The sequence below is a fragment of the Falco peregrinus genome, chromosome 7, assembly GCF_023634155.1.
Source record: "Falco peregrinus isolate bFalPer1 chromosome 7, bFalPer1.pri, whole genome shotgun sequence".
Lineage (NCBI taxonomy): Eukaryota > Metazoa > Chordata > Aves > Falconiformes > Falconidae > Falco > Falco peregrinus.
This window is the reverse complement of record NC_073727.1, coordinates 32,122,597-32,143,432: the sequence shown is the minus strand read 5'-3', so window position 1 is coordinate 32,143,432 and position 20,836 is coordinate 32,122,597. Positions and strand designations below refer to the sequence as shown.

The window sequence follows — 20,836 nt, the reverse complement described above, 5'->3', positions numbered from 1 at the left end:
ACCTACTGGCTACAGAGACTCTGAAAAGAAACCTATTTAAATCAAAAGGTTACCTCCAGGAAAATAGCTTAATGAATACTAAAATTAATTAAAATTAATTTATTTCCATACCCTACCAAGTATTTTACAAAACTTAATCACAAGATGAACTGCAAATAATATACAAAACTGTTCTATGTAAATAAAAATAGTATTTTCACAACAAACTCCCATCAACTGACAGTGTTACTGATGGTTTATTTTGTGGAGACTTCTCAAAAAAAGTCTCAAATAATCAAGGGCAACTTTATCTGCTTCAGTTTGCAGTGAGAATAAAGTACAACAGCACAGGAAAAAAAGACTGAGAACCTTTAGCCTAGTAGCCTGTAGGAAAATAAGTATTTCCATTTCAAGCTTTGTATCACACAGCTTCTCTTTTCTAGCAGCGTTAGCAGGCTACAACAGCGTGTAACAAACTCACTGACTGGCATTCACCAGATCATTCCTCAGAGAAGTCGTCACAGTTACTAAGTTTATGGCTTAGCTTTTCAGGGTCAGTATTTGGAATGATAAAACTTAAAAGAATGATTTTTAAATTTAAGCACAAGTTTACTGTAATTACCCAAGTAATTTTTCACCCTACCAGGTTCCATTTATCTAGCTACAAATGCTAGATAAGCAGAGAGAATATGGTTGTGATTTAATCTGGACACAATATTTTTTATTTCACTTTTTTTCTTTTTTGTTCACAACATACATTTGAAAATAGGAGTTGATTTACAGAACTGTTGGACAATATTTCAAATTGTGCTTGTAAATGTTGAATTATCTCAAAAAGTTAAGATGCTATTCCAGTATCTTTTGCTCAGACAGAAGTAAAACCATGCACTTTTTTGCACTTCACTAGTAGATGGAACATCATCTTGGTGAGAAAGACTATTGTATAACTTGATTTCCAACATCTTATAGTTGAGAGAAGTCTTTTAACCTTTCTTGCTAGACCTCAGTTTTGGAAAAAAAAAAAAAAAATTTCTGAAGCCTTAAGGCTTAAGAACTGGAAGTTATTAAATTAATACTTGGCATAAAATGTGAGTGATGTGCAACTCAAGTAACTCTTCAATTAGTTTTTTTATTATCTTACAAGGTCTGAGCACAGGGTAATATCTTGCCCATGTTCATAAAGCTTCCTGTTATGTTACTTTACAAGTCAGCAATTGTAGTCTTTAACCTGGGGCTATCTGACTTCCCAGTATCTTCATAATCAGTGCTATTAATCATCGTTTTCCACTCTGCAGTAAAATCTTCCTCCATTCAGCTTGTGGAAATCCGGTAATTATAAAGTCTGAGACAGGTCAAGCTATTTACATCTTTCACAATACAGTTCGCACCCTCCCCTCGCCAGTACGACTTTTTCTCCATTGTGAAATGTTGGGAATTCAGAAAGATCTCCTCCCATATCCCTCAACTAATCCCTCGAGCCCCAGCAGATGCTGTTCCTGCCTAGCCTCGTTCCCCCTCCCTGGGGTCCATGGTACCCGCCCACAGGCAGGAGTTCCAGCTACGACACAGTGCCTGGGGACTAAGAGAGTGCTGCCAACAAGCAACATCATCTCACTTCCACCACTCTGTCTCACAGCTTTCACAGAGAGGCTATACAGGCAGCAGCACCTCAAATCTGGGCAGGAAGCCAAGAGAATAAAGCCAGATATCTGTTAATATCACTACCTGTTCATTTGACATCACATATGCTTAGAATCGCAACCACTACTGGTCTCTTCCTCTCACACTGGAGCAGCAATCAAGCCCCACAGCAGCGCCATACTCTCTTAAAGGAGCTTTGGCCACTGATAGTGCCATTTTTATGTGAAAAAAACCTGGGGATTGGGATTCTTTGTATTTGTAACTATGTTGTAGAACAAGGTGGCAAAGCAGCCTCGTAACAACACTGTCCTGATATGAACTTCACCCATCCTCTCTCACTTCCTATTTTCTTCCACCATAGTGGAATACACAGCGAGGGTCAACAGCCAAGCTTTCCTTACAGGCTGTTGCTACAGCTCTTGTCAAGTCTGAAGCACAATCTGCATGAATTCCTGTCACATCAGACCCTGAGTAATGCCTAGGTCAGCTGCCCAAGGGATACCAGTCTAGGGATTCTCCTCAAGACAAGCAGCACGACACAACACAAGCAACTAAAAATGACAAGTTAGCCAAAGGTTGGGTGACAGATTTCAAGGTGATACTCTCCTCTTATTGTGACCACTACCTGTCCTGACTGAAATGCATGACACCTGAAGGTTCTGGCAATAAAGTAGTAAAGAATCATAGAATTAGAGAACGGTTTGAGTTGGAAGGGACCTTAAAGACCATCTAGTTCCAACACCCTGCCATAGGCAGGGATACCTCCCACTACACCAGGTTACTCAAAGCTCCATCCAGCCTGGCCTTGAACACTTCCAGGGATGGGGCATCCACAGCTTCTCTGGGCAGCCTGTGCCTGTGCCCCACCGCCCTCACAGTAAAGAATTGCTTCCCAATATCAAATCTAAATCTACCCTCTTTCAGCTTAAAGCCATTACCCTTTGTCCTATCACTACAGGCCCTACTGAAAGTCTGTCCCTATCTTTCTTATAAGCCTCTTTTAAGTACTAAAAGGATGACACACTTGTCCTGTAACTCTCTGGCATGCTGTAATTTGTGTTTCAGATCCAGTTATCTTTATTGATTTGTATGTATTGATCCCTATGAAAGCAAAAAACAAATCGGTCACTGAGCTTGCACATAAGTTGGCCCTGGAACAAGCACAGGTGACCACAAGTAAACCATCCTGGAACACCTTAGTATCAAACACTGCACAGTACTTCACAGCTGAATTTAATGCAAGCCTTCCACCTTTATAAAAGGTATTACACGATTTAAATAACTGAAAGTATTCCTAGTAGGGAGTCTCAACTCTGCACATGTTAGGATATCCCTGAATTAAAAGTGCTTTAAATTAATCTTGCTTGAACCTGGGACAGCCTTTGAGAAGTCTGTGTTCATGATGAAACTCACTACAGTAGGCATGGAGGACGACAGAGAGCTTCTGAAGAGATTGTTCTTCCAAAGCCAATATCCTTTCAGTTAGTTTTATGCTGTCCTTGTACATCTGATTCAAGTACTGCTCAAGTTTTTTGATGGCAGTGATTTATTTTCCTGCTTTTCTCCACATGCCCTGCAGAAAAAGCAGACAGCACAGTCAGCACACCAGATATATATCAGACAATGATACAATAAAGGCTGGTAGTAAGTTTTAAAATTAAGTTATGGTAACTGTTCCCCACAGTATATTTAAAATTAAGCTATGATAAATGGAAGTGGGTTTTAGTTATGATCAATGGCTTTTTTCCTTGAAAGGAAAATTCAGACCTACATTCATATTTACTAACAACCCTTCAAGATCACTTGCTATGGAAATGGCTCAGAAGTGGTATCCATTTCTTATTTGCTTATGTATGACTAATACTTGATTTAGGCTTTTCCTGATTAGACAAGATCTTCTACACTCCATGAAAATGTTCAGTATGTCTTAAAAGACTGTTTTCTCATACTATAAGGAAGAGCTACAAACTTGGAAAAGGTGTATTTTGAACAAGTTAAGGTAGCATTCAATTAAATGCAGTCACTTTCTTTAAAAAATTCCAGCCTTAAAATGCTTGAAGCCATACACCCCTCACCCCCCACTCCTTTAAAAAGGAGACAAGAAAAACCCCTGAGTCCAAGACCATTTCTCAACATGCTAAGAAAGAGTTCCAAATTCAGGCCAGATGATCTGATCTTCAGGGATTTCTGCAAAGTTGATCTTTTTATTGAAGTTTTTGGAAGGATGGTAGATCTGAGAAAAGGGGGAGGAGGCTTCCAGGGCAGCATGCCTGGCAGAAACTTCACAGAAGTTTTAGAGCAGTTTGTTGTGGCCATGTGTTGGTAATTGTGGAAAAACAGTTCCTGTGGTAAAAAAAACCCTAAGCGTATGTGCTCATTTGGTCATCGAAACTTAGCACTGTTTTATTCCAAAATGAAAAGCAGATACAACAAACAGCACAATTTTCTCAAAGTTTTGTTTCTTCAAGTAGGATTTCATGGAAGTTATGAACATTATGATAATGAAGGGCTCATACATCAAGCCAAGTAAGGCATGAAGAGAAGCTTTTATATAACCTGAAGCTAGTTTAGCAAGCACATACTACATGATGTAGTTATTCAAAGGCCTCCATTTCATGCTACTTCACATTCCAAACATTGGGATCTCCACAAAGTAACTTTCTGCCAGCTCAATTCCAGAGCATGCAAATGCTTTCTTCAAAGACTATCATCTGTTGCATTGGTTTACTTTTATCAAAAGCACAACGCACCTCAGAAATTCTTCACAAAGTACCAGTAAGCAACTTCAACCATGTATTTGACATTTTAAATGAACGGTGTTCTTATGAAGTTTTAAAATTAAGTTTATTTTCAAGAATAAATTATATTAGTTTCTTCTTAAGGTCATTCAGAGATATGATCTGAATGGACAAAAACCACCTGCCGTGTGGTTGTGGAGCCTGTCTTGTATTTCTCCCCACGCTAATGGCCATTTAACAACTCTCTTCAGCCTGCTTAAACTAGAAAACACTCAGACTGAAAATAGAACAAACCAAACTGGTTAATCTCAATCTAATTTACCCAAATCCAAACAGGTGGAACTGTAATCTTCCATGGCTGTGTCTAATGTGTTGTTCATTGCTTCTTCAGATTCCTGTAAGTTTTTATAAGGGAAAAAAAGTTTTGATTTCCAAAAATGTGACCCAAATTACTAGTTTTCCGGTATTGTGAGACATACTACAGAAAGTAATGACTTCTTGTGGTTTTCACAGGATTCTGCTATTTCCTTCCCAGTTTGCTTAAAACTACTGCTGTAGCAGCCACACATCACAGTGGACAGCTGGTGACTGAAATGCTACCTATGCTGCAATTGTAGCTGTCATTACCTTTGTTTAGTTAGTAAAATGAAATCAAGCTATTTTTTTCATTTGCCTCAATGTTTTTTTTTCTTACTAGGTTGTTTATTCTTCCCCACACAAATTTGCCATTATGTTAAAAAATACAAAGGACAAAGCCACAACTGGTAGTCTTCTGTATTTTGCAGATACAAGAACTAAATACACAGAGCATCTGGACTTCACAGTTCTGGCAGATTCTGGCTGTTTGCACATGTTCTCTGCCTTATCCTCAAACTTTAATGTAGTCTCACCACTGTATTACTTCCTTTTCTGCCCTACTCTATTGAAGAGCTACAATCCTATCCAAAAGTCACCTCCTTTAGGGACATTACAAATAAAAATTTAAAATTTCTTTCATTTCCCTACTCATCATTAAGGTCTGTCACTCAGTGCTGAGGAACAAGTCTCAAGCCATGGTGCTTTGTATTAATGACAAATACTACGAACCAGAATCTATACTCTAAAGCTGTATACTGAATTCTTCTTTTACCAAGGCAGTCACATACACAGAGGACCACTAGGCCATTCCACTTGCAGATTTACTAGTTACATTACTAAAGCAGCCCCATAAACATAATAATCTTTTTTCCCCTTGAAGAAACAAAGCTTTTCCTCCATGTTACTGTTCAGAAACTGCTGTCCTCTAGTTCTCTTCAGCTAGGTGCTGCTCATTCAGAAACAGAGAGAACGCTGCAAGCAGCCTCAGGACATAAAAGGCTCTAGTTTGATAACAGTTTCCCTCCCAACCTCCCTCTGCAATGCCATGTTATTCAATCCTTTCCACTCCCTCCCTGCTGTGCTACCTCCTGTGCTATGCTGCAATAACTATTAAATCAAAGCAAATTGGATTTAAAAAAAACCACACAAAAAAATAATTCCTTAAACACCTGGGGGAAAGTAAGTTTTTAACGTGTATCAGTTTTGTAATCCAGTTCAGGTAATTCAGATGCAAAAGCAGTTGTATCATCCCACTCCTAGACCGTTCTTTCAACTAGAAGTGAAGAGCTAGGAAGCTTAAGTTAGGGCATATAACACCTTGAGATTCTCTCCTCCCAGCGAAGGATTTATTAAAAGGAGTGAAGTACAATAAAGACAAGACAATTCTGTTTTCAAACACTTTAAATCACAGGACGAAACATAGGTTAAACCATATTCCAAGTGCTTGCTGTTTTCCTGATCACCACAGATAAGTGCCACAATAAAATCTGTGTCAACAATAAAGTATTAGAAACAATATAGCCTTGGGTTATAAGAACTCTCTTTATGTAAAAAACACCCAGCAGGCAGAAGAATACAGTATTTTTTTCTTACTAGACGTTCTTGATTTTTGCAGCTTCTGTTCTGATGTCCGAGTACCCAATCTATATTGGATGGATGTGTTCTAGAAAGAGTAGGTAAACCTGGGTGTAAGCCGTGTGTGGTAACACAATGCATAATTTCAGCCATGGAAAAAAAAATAATGTAGGAGTTAAATCCAAACACACAGCAACTCTTTCACTAGTTTTAGAAAACACCCAAAGTTGTAGAAAACATTGGGGATGCTTTTGTAGAGTATACCCTTGCCCAGTCCTAAAATACCACTGGTGTGCTGCCTTCCTCTCACCTTCTTACATGCCTCTCCTACCGTTACCACAGAAGTTGCACCTTTTCTGAGGCCAGAAAGATTTTTATTTTTTTTTTTTTTAAGAGATTTATCCAATCCCATATCAAATCACTGTCTCCTTAGCAAAGAAGTCTCCTTGCTGAGTCTTTTTAGTCTCCTTGACTAAATCAGATCTCAGGCTTAATAAATTTATTATACAGGCTGGTTTCTTTTCACAACTATTCAGCTAAGTACTCCAAATCCAGCTGGCTTAAAAAAAAACTTCAAAAAACAGTTGCAAATATTACGACTACCACTGTAAAAGCTGTTTTTTTAAGAAGACAATTAAAAAATAGTATTATAAAGCTAGGACTAAACCTTGTTTCCTGTATGCGTTTCTACTGAAGCCCACAGGATATATTGTGGAAGTAAAATGAAAGCATTATTTATATAATAATTTTAACATTATACTAGAAGCAAAACCAAAACACGAATGTACTCAAAACATGCAGCCATCAACAAAATACAGAAAAACAATGTTTCTCTATGCCTACAGACCTAAAATTACAAGTCTATCAACATTTCATTTAAAATTTATAAAAGCTTGCTGTAAGATCTGTGGAGTTTCTCTGGAAAAAGGAAAAAAATAATCTATAACTTGACAACAGCAGCTTGTGACTATGTCTAAATCAAGATGATGTTAACTTGAAAAGAGAAAAATCACTGTCTCATATTGTGTACGCAGTTGCCAGGTGACCACAAAGTGCAGAGCTCTCCTTTCAAAAGCTCAAAGGCAGAGAAGGCCACAAATCTGACATATGAGCTCTAACCAATTTGCACAGGATAACTTTCTGTGAAATCTTTTATCCTCCTCATTGTGAGCAGGGGTATTCCAAACATCCCTAGGACAGAACTACCAAAACCAGCATCAGGTGTCTGGCCAGTACACCTGCTCCAGACCCCTGGCAACATGGTTAGCATAACTAATGCCATTTTATAAGGCAAGCAGCCATTCCCTGTGACCAAGCAGGTCACATATTTGTTCCCTTTCCCTCGTTATCAGGCCCTGAAGGTTCTGTGAATCAAGTAGACAGACCAAACAGATTTCTTCTTTCCCTCCCTATCAGCCTCAAGGTTCCTGGGTGCCAGGCCAGTTACTCCCTTCCTTGCTGGCCTTGAAGGTCCCAGGCACACAGCCAACCAGGTGCTGTCGATGACCCCATCACAGAACTGGGGGGCATAGCAGCACATAGAGCACTGTCTGTAAAATCAAGCAGTTACAAGTCCTAAGAGGGGAACTTGGACCCAAACTGCTGCTGGACAGCAAGACCTGGGAAGCCCTGTGACCAGGGACGCCTCCACTATCACCTGCTTCCTCCCAGGACTGAGGGATTGACTTGGATTCTTTTATATGATTTTTGAGTCTAGGTTATGATTGTTATATTGATACAGTAAACCATGTATTAAGATTTGACCCACCCTGCAGCGGGTCCAGGTGATTATAAAACTTCAGTTGTATTGAAATGCTGTACTACGCTACCTGTAAGCTGTACTACATCGGTTCTGCTTGTAGAAATCCCGTGCATTCCAATCACAAGTGCTGTGCTATACTAATCCTAATATCCTGTCAAGAAAATAAAACTTTAGTGGTAACTACAGCTTAGTGCCATCACCATTCTGCCCAGGATTCCTAACCCCTTAGGCAAATATACCAGGACTGAACACAAACTCAGTTTGCACGTACGCCGTGTGTCTCTAGTAAAACAGCAGGGCTGCCCAAGTCTTAATGAAGACCTTTCTGAGTGGGCCAGCCACCCACTTTCTTTCAGGTTCAAGGAGACTGCAGACCAGTCACTCCTGTATCATGCATGTGCTGCAAGTTCAGCACCTTCTCCCAGTTTTCAGGTTTACTGTTTCTGTATAGAAAGCCAACAAGCGTCCACCATACAAGCAGCCCAAGAAGTTCCCATGAATGCTATTTCTGCTATCTGCCCACAGCCAGCTCAGTTCTCCTGGAAAATACTGTTTTCACTGTCAGTGTAGAATAAAATAAAAGGTCAAATGACTTTCCTCTCTCCTATAAAAGATGCAGCAGCACTCCAGAAAGGCTGCTGTCACCTCAGTAATGCAGCAGTCCACATCCTGCCCCAAGCTGCCAAATCAGTTACACTAACAGTTGGGCCTTCCAGATTTAGTGAGTGTAGGACTCCAGCTGCTGACTCATCCTCACTGACAGGGCAGCTGGTGAGATTAAAGACATTTGACAAAGGCATTCTGAGTCACCCTGCTACCTAAAGCATAGAATCAGTGGGATTTAATCAGAGCCTAACCCTTTAAACACTCATTTAAGATAACTTAAATAAGCTCACATAAGCTAGATGCTGCTATACTTACTAGCACATGCGTTTGAAGAACAGGCTGCATCACAGAGAAAATTAATATAGAAGGGGGTAGACTAGCATGCTTTTACAAAAAAGTTTGGTTAACCCATAGAATTTTGGATACTGACATGCCAGAAGTGGCATATATACACAAGTATTTAAGACTTACTTTCCCAAGCATTCTGCCCACGAAGATCCAAACCTGGACGCAATGCTCACGTGAGTGTTGAAGGGTTCTGACTTAGCATCTCCCTTGCTGATCCAGACGGAGCATCAGCACTGCCTATTTCTTCTTTCTTGATGTAACCTAGATTTGTGCCACTGGTATGGTGGTTTCTGCTCATCCCAGAGCAGCTGTTGACGAGAACAATATGCCCATTTACTAGTACAGAGATCTCTATACAGATTCAAACACAGCACAGAATTCTCACCTCAAAATCTTTTCTACCCTGGGGAAAAAAGAACTGTGTTAGAAAATGCTGATATTAAATATAAAAGTACTACTACATACAAGACTGTGGGTGTATGCTGATCTACTATTTAGGTACTATCTGGAACTAGTAAAAAAAAATACAGAGAGATTGCTATGAATGAACTGTTTACTCAAGATTTTTTTTAAGTTATACATAGATGTTGACAGACAACACTTACTTTACAGTGTTACTGAATGAAGCATGACATACACTGACAACAAAAGATTTTAATTTTTTTTTTAAAAAAATCAAGGAATAAAATTGTTTGCTGCTGCATAAATGAATAAAGGACCAACTCTTAAACCCAAGGACTTTTACTGCAGATGGCGGGTGCCAGAGACCAACAGGCACTGCGTATGCCTAGCCAGTTCTATTTACTGTTTGATCTCTCTTCTAAAGAGAAAGTTTCCTAGGGCAAGCTGTCAGAGCACTGGTAAAAATGGAAAGAATCATTATATCCAGCCCTACCACCTGTTTTCCCTTTTTCCTTTGTGGGAACACAAGATTTGGGACTCTTGATTAACAACAGTTTAAGTTCAAGGCTCTGCCAGAGCAAGCATTACTCCTAAAGTACGCTCAATAATCTTGATGAGTCCACTGCAAAAAATGGAACTTGTGAACTATAGTCAAGTGTAAATTAGTATTTTCAGATCAATAACCACGGAGGTGAAGCAAAAAGAGGTGGCAACCTTTACTGCTTTGCAAATATACAGTGTCTTATACCACAACATCCCAAAATAATAATTTTGTTTTGGATGGGGATTTTCCAATGAAAATCACCCACCTCTCAGAAAATATAACTTACTAGCTGAATTGTGTCTAACAGGCACGTATCCTCTTTCAGGCTCCTTCATTTCATAAAAAAACACTCAGATTCTCCCCAAGTCTGAGAGAACTTGTTCTACACTGCCTGCCCTAATAGCAAGTAATCTTTTGATCTTTCCTTCCCAAGGGAGGGAGGTTGGAACTAGACGATTGTGAAGGTCCCTTCCATCCCAAACCACTCTGACTCCTCTCCACAAAACACCAGGTGTTCTACAGGAGAAAAATTCAGATTTGCTCCCAAAGATGTTCTCAACAAATGTGACAAATGCAACAAATACTGATTTTAGATTAAAAGCTTCCAAATAAGATTTTAGTTAAAAAACAGAGACTACTTGATTTTGGGGCGGTAGTGGAATGTCTTCAGGCCAAATACACCATACAATTTGATGTCTGATTTTTATTGTTAATGCATTAACACATCAGTATCTTAACATCATCATTCAATGTACTCTAAAAACATTTATAGGCAGATGAACTGCAAGGAATGTGAACAAGGAAAGCCAGCTCATGCTGTAGGGAGGAACACATAGTTCTGGCATACTAAAAATAAAAAGAAAGCATTAACACACCATATGCTGTGCAACAGCAAATAACAGTATTTAGATGTGCTCCAATAAAAGCTAACAAAGGCAAAAGTTCAGACCTACTCAAAAAACCCGCAAAGGTAACTTAAGTCAGCCACATGCTTCACTGCATAAACCAAACAAGTTTTATCTAACAATTTAGCTTCTTTCATTTACACAAACATTGGGATAACATAGCCAGCTAGCCATGCCAGACAGGAGTTGAAATACCAGTGCTGAAGAAAATTTTGGTTTGCACATAGCACATGATTATTTTTTCTTTAATAACTGACTTGCCTTGCACCTCAGTTGTAGTATTTTTCGATGCAGTAAGTTCTAATTGTTGTATTAGTACTACTATGCAGATATACATTCTCTCTCAAGCTGTATAGGCAAAGCAGTAAAAAAAGGGAGAATGTCTTTACTAAAGTGAAGTATTTTCTTGTACGTAAAAGTTGTTGAAATTACATGGGTTTATGATAACAACTCAAGTAATGTTCATTTTCAGCATTTTTGGAAGCCACAGGCAACATGGGTGCAAGAACATGGGTGCTTCTGAGTGTATGCATAATGAATAGTCAAACAAGCGATTTTTTCCATAACTTTAAGCTGAAGGTAGCAACCAGGGCTGAGTTATTTCTTAGAATGTGTCAGTGAATGACCTTGCAACTGGGGAGAAGCTTAACAGGACTCAGGTAGAGGTAAATCTTAAGCAATAGAAACACTTCAAACAGCCACACCATAGACAAGTTCTACTGACTGGACCAGGCGAAAACCTCGTAATTCCATGACACCACTGCCTTGTGCAAATGTTAACCAAATTTTCACTTTACTTATAAGATGATGATAGCTTCACATAACCTGTAGCAGAGAAGCGAAATCAGTTAGCTACATTCTGAATGACAGAATCATAGAATCATTTAGGTTGGAAAAGACCTTTAAGATAAATAGAGTCTAACTGTAAACCTAACGCTGCCAAGTCCACCACTAAACCATGCCCCTAAACTGCATATCAAGTATTCTGTTCCTGCCTGCAAAAGGAATTTCAACTAAAATAAACAAAACTGTTAAATGAAATGGTAAGCTAGCCTCTCTCTTCTGCCCATAACTTTTCTGTATGTCCTTCTAACTCACAGTAGGCAGTAGAAGCTAACAAAGGCTTGGTTCTGTTCTACTAAGATATTAGTTAAGTTAAACTAACAGTAAAGTCTAAGGAATCAAAAACATTGGATAATGTACTCAAGTAGTATGATTTGTGTATGTCGTGTCTGGTACATATAGTGTCAGCAATAAACAAAGTGAGACTGGCAGAAATCTTCTCAATCTCAACCTTGTTGAAGTGCTCACTTACACTGTCAAGAGTAACCAGCTCCAATTACAGGACTATACAGGTGGCAAGCGCTATGTTTTTTTAAGTTTTTGTTTTGTTCTCTTGGTGCCAAAACACAGAGGTCTTCCTATTGACTTACTTGGTCTTTTGCTTTGTTGCAAAATAGTTAAAGCATGGAATCAAAATAGGGTATCTTTGCTCCACAGCTCCCTAACTCCAGCCTTCAAGCTTCAGTAAATTATTCTGCAGTTGAGCCTGTGAGGTAACCTGACATCAACAAAAACGTATGTCAAAAACATGTCAAAGACTGAAACACTCTAAAGCATATTCTAGAAAGGCACATTTAAACCACAAGATGCATGGTTCCAGTTTGTTAGATTTTACCTGACAGATCTCAAGTATTACTGAACTGTCTGAAAAAATTAAAGTTCATTCAAAGCAGCAAAGAATAACCTCACATCTATGTTTTGTTCCAGAAGATATATTTTATTACAATCTCAGATGGAAGTTTCAGAGTCCACATGGTATACCCACATGCTGAATGCTACTTAAATTCCCTTTTGAAAACATAACTAGGACATCTGTTCTTAATGCAACAGAGGAGCTGCACCAAGAATTGGCATTTGCACTCATCACAAAGGAAGGTGAAATGAAACAAAACAAAAAATTCTCACCTCAGTCCAACACTGAACGCAAGCTGCCATTCTGAAGCCTTTGCTTTTGTACATGGCAAAACTCCATTTCACATTCAACAGCAAGAACTAAACTACATATGTCTCTGAACTCATTTGGCACAACTGCTGGACCGCAATAGCTTACATTCACTGAACACTTTCCCCTCACCGCTGCCTGCTTCTGCTTTACCTCCACTTCCAACAAAAACAGAAAACCCAAACAAGCAAAAAACCCCAAGACTCACTTTTCAACTCATAACCTGCCAAGTGAAGAGGAATAATACCCTGAGAATCAGCAAGCCTGTAAGGAAAAAGTCTCCACAGAGACAGAAAAAGGGCCCCTTTTCTCACCTTTGTTCCTGTCAACGTAAGGGCCTGCTCCCAGCCCCCTCATATTTGAATGGAGCTTTTTGAAGCTCCATTTCTTTTTCTTTACTCACGAGTACAGTAGGCCAGATGGGAGGGGGTGGCACAATTTTTCAAGCAATCTCATTCCTCTCTTCCCACATTCAAACATATGCAATGCCTACTAACCCTTCCCAACATACAATCCTGATCACATAATACACGTCCTTTCTCCTACTTTGTACCTGTTTTTTAGTTCAGAAACAGCTAAAACAAACCAGCTATGACCACAAGCTAGAACACGTTGAACCCAACTGCCAGAACTTCAGCCACAACTGAAGGTAAATGGGAAACAAGGCGGAAGGATATTAGTTGGACTTGCTTAGAGCAAAGCTGTCCCCTCATTGTTACACAGAGGCCAACAATGCTCAACTACAAGATCAGTCTTTTTCCTTGCTTAGATAGATCTAAGTATTCTGCTACTGTTTTCCCCTTAAAATTAAATGCACTGCTCTTACTCTGAGATGTTTCTGCTCCAACTTGTTGTTGATCAAGGCCACAAACTCCAGCTTCAACTTTGTTTCTACTTCCTGTACCATCACCCTGATTTTCCAAATTCTGAAAGAAAAAAAGGGGCAAATCAGTGATCACTTGTAGAGGGAAAAAAACCCAGCCACCAGCCAACCCCAAATACCCAACTTTGCCCTATATCAAACTGCCATTCTTTTTGAAATAATTAAATCTTTATTCAGTGTAAACCAAACTAAAATAAAATTCAGTACTATGTGGACCTATTTAATTTATTACACAAGGAATCATTCAAGTTAAGTTTAGGTTATTGAAAGACTGAGGAAAAAAACTGCTATGGGCACAAACAGGGAAATGAGGATACCTAATGACAGTACTGAACAACCGCTAAGTGCCCTTGCTTCAGCCTTGCTAAAGGGACAGAATGCATGGATCTCCAGTAGTCTGCTCAGTCTGAGTGCAGATATTACACAGTAAATGAGGGCTTTGAATGTCAGTTATCGATAACATGGAGTTGTTCATCAACATCAGCAAGGATCAAGAACAGGCTTCCTAACAGTGTATTTTCAAATTTGGAAGTCTGACACATTGAATTTATCAAAATTATTTTTCAAGAGAAAGTAAGTTTTCCATGAAGTGTTGGTCATAATCACTACATTCAACTTGATCCTTTTTGTTTTCTTAGTTGTTCAGTGTTTTTATGGGAACCTTTGTAGGCAAACTATCAACCTTATTATCCAAGCAGCTTGAGCAGCAACAGCTTAGCATCTGTCATGAAAAGGAGTGTGGTCCTCTGATGACTCTTTCAGAAAGGCACACTACTTTTACAGTCCCTCAAAACTCTCCTCTCTGAAGGCTCCAAACTCCATTTCAGTCAATATGTTAATGGTACCATGAGTTTTTAATAAACAAACTTTTCCAACTAATCCAGAAAACAGATCTGGCACTTCAAAATTCAGTAGGGAACTGAATAATCCCAGGTAACAATCCCAAGAATATTTTTTTTTTTTTAAGAAGTTTTCATTTAAGTGCATTCTATCTTGGCTTGCTAAATTACAGCCCCATACAACTAGTAAGTAAAAGATTAAGCTGAAGTTACAGAACATTCTTTCTCAGTATTTCAGATAAAGCATAAGTACCATAGCAATACTTAATATAGTATATCTTCAAGGAAGTGAGTATTTTTCAAATGAGTCTAATAAAAAAAGCTAACTCCTCAACTTCCACATACTGAGATTACTGTGCTAACAGTATAGCGTGACTACTAAAATATTTTTCTACCACTTTGAGGTTCTTTGACTCAAGACCGAACAAATGCCATTTCAATGTCACACTGTGTTAACTTGAATACTTAAACACATTCAAGAACAGCAATTTAGGATAACCATAGGCAGGTAGTAAAAATTACTGTCATGAAAGACTTAATTTCACAATGCCATGAAGAATATGCTTTTTTCAATCACATATTTGACCCTGAAAAAAACACATCAGAACATGTTAGAACTGATCCAGTTAAGCTTTTTTTTTTTAATTAAAACTGACACATTGAATTTATCAAAACTATATTTTTTTTATTAAAAAAAACCAACACAAACCAAAATATTAGAACTACCAAAAAACTGCACTGGTACTATGCAGAATGGGGCAAGAGAACTCTTACAGCGAGGTCTTAGAAGTTACTCCATACTTTCCAGCTGTATGCATTCCTTACTGCATTCATACAGAATTATTTACCTCTCACATTGGTAATAACAAAACCAAACACACTGTAAAAACTCCATTATCTGCATCAGTATTGTTTTAAGACCGTAAAAACGATGATCATTACTACCAAGCTAAAAAACTAGTGAGATTTACAGCTCACAAGAAAATAAAAAATCTCTAAGAAAATTCTTTCTCTACACCCTTAGGAAGTGCTGAGTAGTACTGACTGTACACTACTATCCTCACTGTAACATCTACCCATAACCTATGCATTGAAGTGTAGATTGAGAGTAGCTCCAGCTGTGACAGAGCAAATGTGTGCTGAACATGAGCAATTACTCTAGAGAAAAGCAGTAAATTCTCGGGGTTTGTGGTAGAACAATGACTGGCTAAGAACACAGGGCGAAGGGAGAGAAATATGATAAATTTTATGGGAGTTTAAGACCAGTTGTTTCCAACCAGTCTCAGGTGTGTAGAACAGGAATTACTTTTAAGAGATGTGCAAAAGATAGCTGGTAAAAACAAACCTAAATCTGCTAAAACTGCAAGTACTGTATTTGTATGCTCTTATCCACCACAAACTTTCCCAATAGTTCCATTGGGAAAGAGGCTTGAAACAGATTTAGATATAGACTTTAAACACTGCGAAGTTTACTATGTTAAAAAACAAAGTTCTGGAAAAAGTTTCCCTCATTTACAAACTCTTGTATACAAGTATGAATTTTAAATCACTCAACTAGCTACGGAGCAAATCCAGGATTTGTTACCTAAAGGACTTCTTTTTAAGTAATCGCTTACCTTCTTACATATTTTGCAGAGGGAATAAAACCCCGCTATTCTCACATTTAGACTACTTCAATATCAAAGAGAGGAAGTGTTTCCTGGACTGGATCTGACAAAAGACGACTAAAATTCCAAGATGAACCTACACGAGATACCATTTTAACAATGCAAATCAATGCATAAAACCACCTGGGTCAGATATTTTCAGAAAGTTGAGTTTTACCACCCATTTCATTTACTGCTTTTGTGGCAGGCCAAGTTTGACTATTAAAGACTATAAAGCAACATTCAGGGAGGGAGTGGGGTGGTGGTGGTGGGGGTAGCGTGAACTGAAGAACAGACCACTTGCCACTCAGCAGTTAATAAAAAATAATCCTTCCTACATCAACCTAACTCTAGATTTCTAGCTGTTAATTCACAGTCGAGACAAGCAATATGACAGCTACTGACCGCAGCAAGGCTTTTGCTGCTGCCTCCCACAGCACCCCAATAGGTAAGCTCGGGAAGTGTGGGTTAGATGAGGGGACACTGAGGTGGGTTGAGAACTGGCTGAATGGCAGAGCTCAGAGGGTTGTGAGCAGCAGCGCAGAGTCCAGCTGGAGTCCTGTAGCCAGTGGTGTTCCCAGGGGTCAGTACTGGGCCCAGTCCTGTTCAATTTATTCATCAGTGACCTGGATGAAGGGACCGAGTGTTCCCTCAGCAAGTTTGCTGATGATACAGAACTGGGAGGAGTGGCTGACACCCCAGAAGGCTGGGCTGCCATCCAGTGAGACCTGGACAGGCTGGAGAGCTGGGCAGAGAGGAACCTCATGAAGTTCAACAAATGCAAGTGTAGGGTCCTGCACCTGGGGAGGAATAACCCCACACACCAGTACGGGCTGGGGGCTGACCTGCTAGAGGACAGCTCTGCGGAGAAGGACCTGTGAGTTCTGGTGGGCAGCAAGTCGCCCATGAGCCAGCAGTGTGCCCTCATGGTCAAGGCAGCCAGTGGGACCCTGGGGTGCATTAGGAGCACGGCCAGCAGGTCGAGGGAAGGTGATCCCCCTCCACCGTTCTGCCCTGCTGACACCACATCTGGAGTGCTGTGTCTAGTTCTGGGCTCCCCAGTTCAAGAGAGACAGGGAACTGCTGGAGACGCTCCAGTGAAGGACTACAAAGATGAGGGGACTGGAGCATCCCTATAAGGAAAGGCTGAGAGAGCTGGCCCCATTTAACTTAGAGACTTGAGAGGGGATCATATCAATGTCTACAAATCTTAAGGACAAGTGTCAAGAAGATGGGGTCAGACTCTTTTCTGTGGTGCCCAGTGACAAAGGGCAACGGGCACAAACCATAACACAGGAATTTCCTTCTGAATAGGAGGAAAAACTTGTTTACCTTGAGGGTTACATTGCAACAGGCTGCCCAGAGAGGTTGTGGACTCCCCTTCTTTCCAGACATTCAAAACCCACCTGGACATGATTCTCTGCGACCTGCTCCTTAAGTGAACCTCCTTTAGCAGGGTGTTGGCCTAGATCTCCAGACACCCCTTTCAACACTTACCATTCTGTGATTGTTTGCAACTGTAAGACAAAAAACCCCACCCAAAACACCTGAACTATGATGTAGCATTAATTATATTAAATTCCTCTTTCCTAAGAATAAGGATGCCATAACTTTCAAAAGAAAAAATACCTCAAAGAGGTTGTGAAGTGAAGGAAGAGTCAGAGTACTGATAGCCAGTGAAGATAAGGATAATCACTCGTAACTGACTAAAATTAACGTATCAAGAGCCATAATAAAAGCCTATAGTATTTGGAGAATGCTATAGCTAGAGGAATATCAAATACTTCCCTATTCTTCCATTAATTACTAAAGTATCATAATTTCTATCATTGAAAGCACACTGAAATCTGGCTTCTTCAGATAAGACCTGGGGAACATTTGTACATTTTGCTAGAAAAGTATAAATTTTCATACACTGTGTGTGTTTACATGTTGGGGAACTACAGTTATGTTTTCTGCTTAAGAAAAGCAGCAGTTTTCTCCATAAATAATTAGATTGCAGTAAAAAAAAAAAAAAAGACAACTTATATACTGGAAAGCCATTAGCTATTACATTGCCAGCACAAAACTTTTTATTGCTAATGGAACAGATGTACTACAGGAATTGTTAACAGTATAAAAACCACCACAGCAAACACTAGTGGTGAAGGAGCCTTGCTGGCTCCATCCTCTTGATCATTGTATCTGCCTAGACAGATATATTGATACTACTTATAGACACACACACTAACTTATGAGAGAAAGAAAGCCATTAAGTATTTCACCTGAAATATACCTGATTACTCTGAGGTAAGTAAGGAATTCTGAAGAGTGGTAACATAAACCACCACTAGATGTTCTTATTTATTTAAACCAAAATGTGTCTTAGAAGTCCATACAGCTGGGAATTACAGGTGAAGACCAGTATACTCCTCAGTGTCAGAGGTACATAAGCAAGCTGCATATAATCATACAATTTTAAAGTTTTGTTTTAGCATTACTCAGTAGCTATGTTTACTCACTGTCTTAAAGTTGTCGATGCCTCATTTGCTTCTGTTTAAGATCAGTAACTTCCTTCCAAAGGGAAGTCCCCCCTACCCTGAAAATTCAAGGGAAATATTTCAGTAGATCTTAAGAAAGCCCAAGACTGATTGAGAAAGGGTGAGAGGAAACTAGCATTTTGTAAGTAACACTAAACTCCTCAAAACAATCATCGAATGCTCCCTTCATCATGAAGTAAAACAGATAAGATCTATGTAGACAAAACAGGGCAAGTGAAGAGATCGTTACTGACACATCCCAATACCTTAGTAACTAAACTCAAAAGCAGTTTAACTAGTATCTCAAGCAGAAAATACATCCTGCGTAAAGAAGGCATCAGAAACAAGTTTCTAGTATCCTTTATTTAGTAACAGAAAGCCAACAATAAATGTCACGCCATGAAACATTGTGTTGCTCATGAACACAAAGAAGTTTGAAAGCAAACATACATGGCAGTGATAAATTACACATGCTTATACATGAAGAATGGAAGACATTTAGGTTCCCAGAGTTATAAACCTAGGTCTCATTTATTAAAAACATACACTAAAGTGATGTTGAAAGATGCTAGAAGTAGTGCCAAGTGGTATTTTCAATTTCAACAAATTAAATTTTGTTTGTTTCACAATTTACTTAAAGAAAAGACCGTGTTGTTTAAAGAGGACTTAACCACATCTTGGATATAAAACCCCTTAACCTGAAAAGAAAAAAGTGCATATGGCAAACAAGAGGGGGTAACTGGAAACAGTACACAGAAGAGCGTGTTGGTCAGCCTCAGTAATGGTTGCCATGTCGTTGCATCCTTAGAGCACGAAGGCTCCAAGTCAGGCAGTGTTTCTATAGAGATGTAATGCCTTTTATTAGACTAATATAGCTGGAAAAAAGACTTGATGTACTCCGGGCACATAAGCCCTTTGAGGTCACCATGGACTAAAACCTTGCATGGCACACTGTCCCATTATAAACCAGTCTAATAAAAGACAATTACCTCCCTCCACAAGCCTCATCTGATACATATTATTATACCATATGCAGTCTCTACAAAGAGATAAGTGAAAAATAAGAATATTGGTTAAGAGTCACGTACCATCATAACGCATAATCTCTTAAGACTGTTAAAGCACTTCATCGAACTGTCATGAGCAGCAAAAAAGCTATACCAATCACGCAAAAAGCCCTCACATGCAGGAATACAGTATATTCAGGGAGCTCCCCAGACTGGCAGAGCAGCACCCTACTTGCTTATTTTAAGTCTGCAATGTAATGCTATGGAAAAAGGCAGCAGGATGAAATTAAATCCCTGGGAACAAGGAAGAATTTAACTATCACAGTGGTATTTATTAAAATGAGTTCCTGTACGGCAAGAGCTGTTTCTCTTAGAAAGAAAGCAGCAACATGGGGGAGAAAGTTAGCCAACAATCCATCCTGAACAATGAAAATACATGGTACTTTACATGGAGAAGCAGAGATTATGTAAATCCAAGATACTCCCATTGACAGCCTCCTGAGTTAGCTTTAAAAGTCAGCTCCTCAACAAAGTACACAAAAGCCCTGAAAGTCTCAGTGAGGTACCAGTCTTCAGCTGGTTCCTTGGCTTTCACCATTAGAAGTTCTCATGAAAAGCCTTATGTTGCACAAGAACACCTTACGCAATTTAAGTTTCTTTTACAATACAGGATTTAAACCTCTGCTTAAGCAATGTGTTCTCATAATGCAATTGCACATCAGACATAACTAACTCTGCAACAAGTATAATGCACTCCAGGCATACTACTTTTCAGCCCCCTTCAGGCATCTAAAAAGATGATGTCTAAACTAATGACTCCATAATCAGGAAGCCCCACACATCCAAAAGGTAATTTATCCCATACTAGAAGAAACTGACATAACAGATCCGATTTTCGTAAGAGTTTCTCAGTTTAGCAGATACCTTAATTCTTTAATTGTCTGCCCTGCTAGATACGTGAATGCAAAGGAAATTATTATTAATTTGGTGAGTACTGGCATCCTAAAGACATTATTTGAGAATGTGGTTCATTGTTAAAAAATGGCAATGCTTTACATGACACAGATGCAGTGGCCCAGC

At 39.2% G+C, this 20,836-nt stretch overlaps 1 long non-coding RNA gene across 10 annotated transcripts in view; it reads right to left on the bottom strand.

Moving 5' to 3' along the window:
- Nucleotides 1–217: 217 nt before the first annotated feature.
- LOC129784907 (uncharacterized) overlaps nt 218–20,836 on the bottom strand; it is a 29,153-nt gene continuing 8,534 nt past the window's right edge. For 3 of the 10 annotated variants that reach the window (XR_008748146.1, XR_008748145.1, XR_008748137.1), the window contains 4 exons: nt 18,732–18,808; nt 13,689–13,788; nt 9,130–9,409; nt 218–3,193 (listed from right to left, as the gene is read on the bottom strand). This is a non-coding gene — a long non-coding RNA (uncharacterized LOC129784907). Of the gene's footprint in view, nt 3,194–4,680; nt 4,754–9,129; nt 9,410–13,688; nt 13,789–16,200; nt 16,328–18,731; nt 18,809–20,836 lie in introns of all 10 variants that reach the window. The other 7 variants (XR_008748144.1, XR_008748139.1, XR_008748141.1 and 4 more) reach the window with 7 other exon arrangements.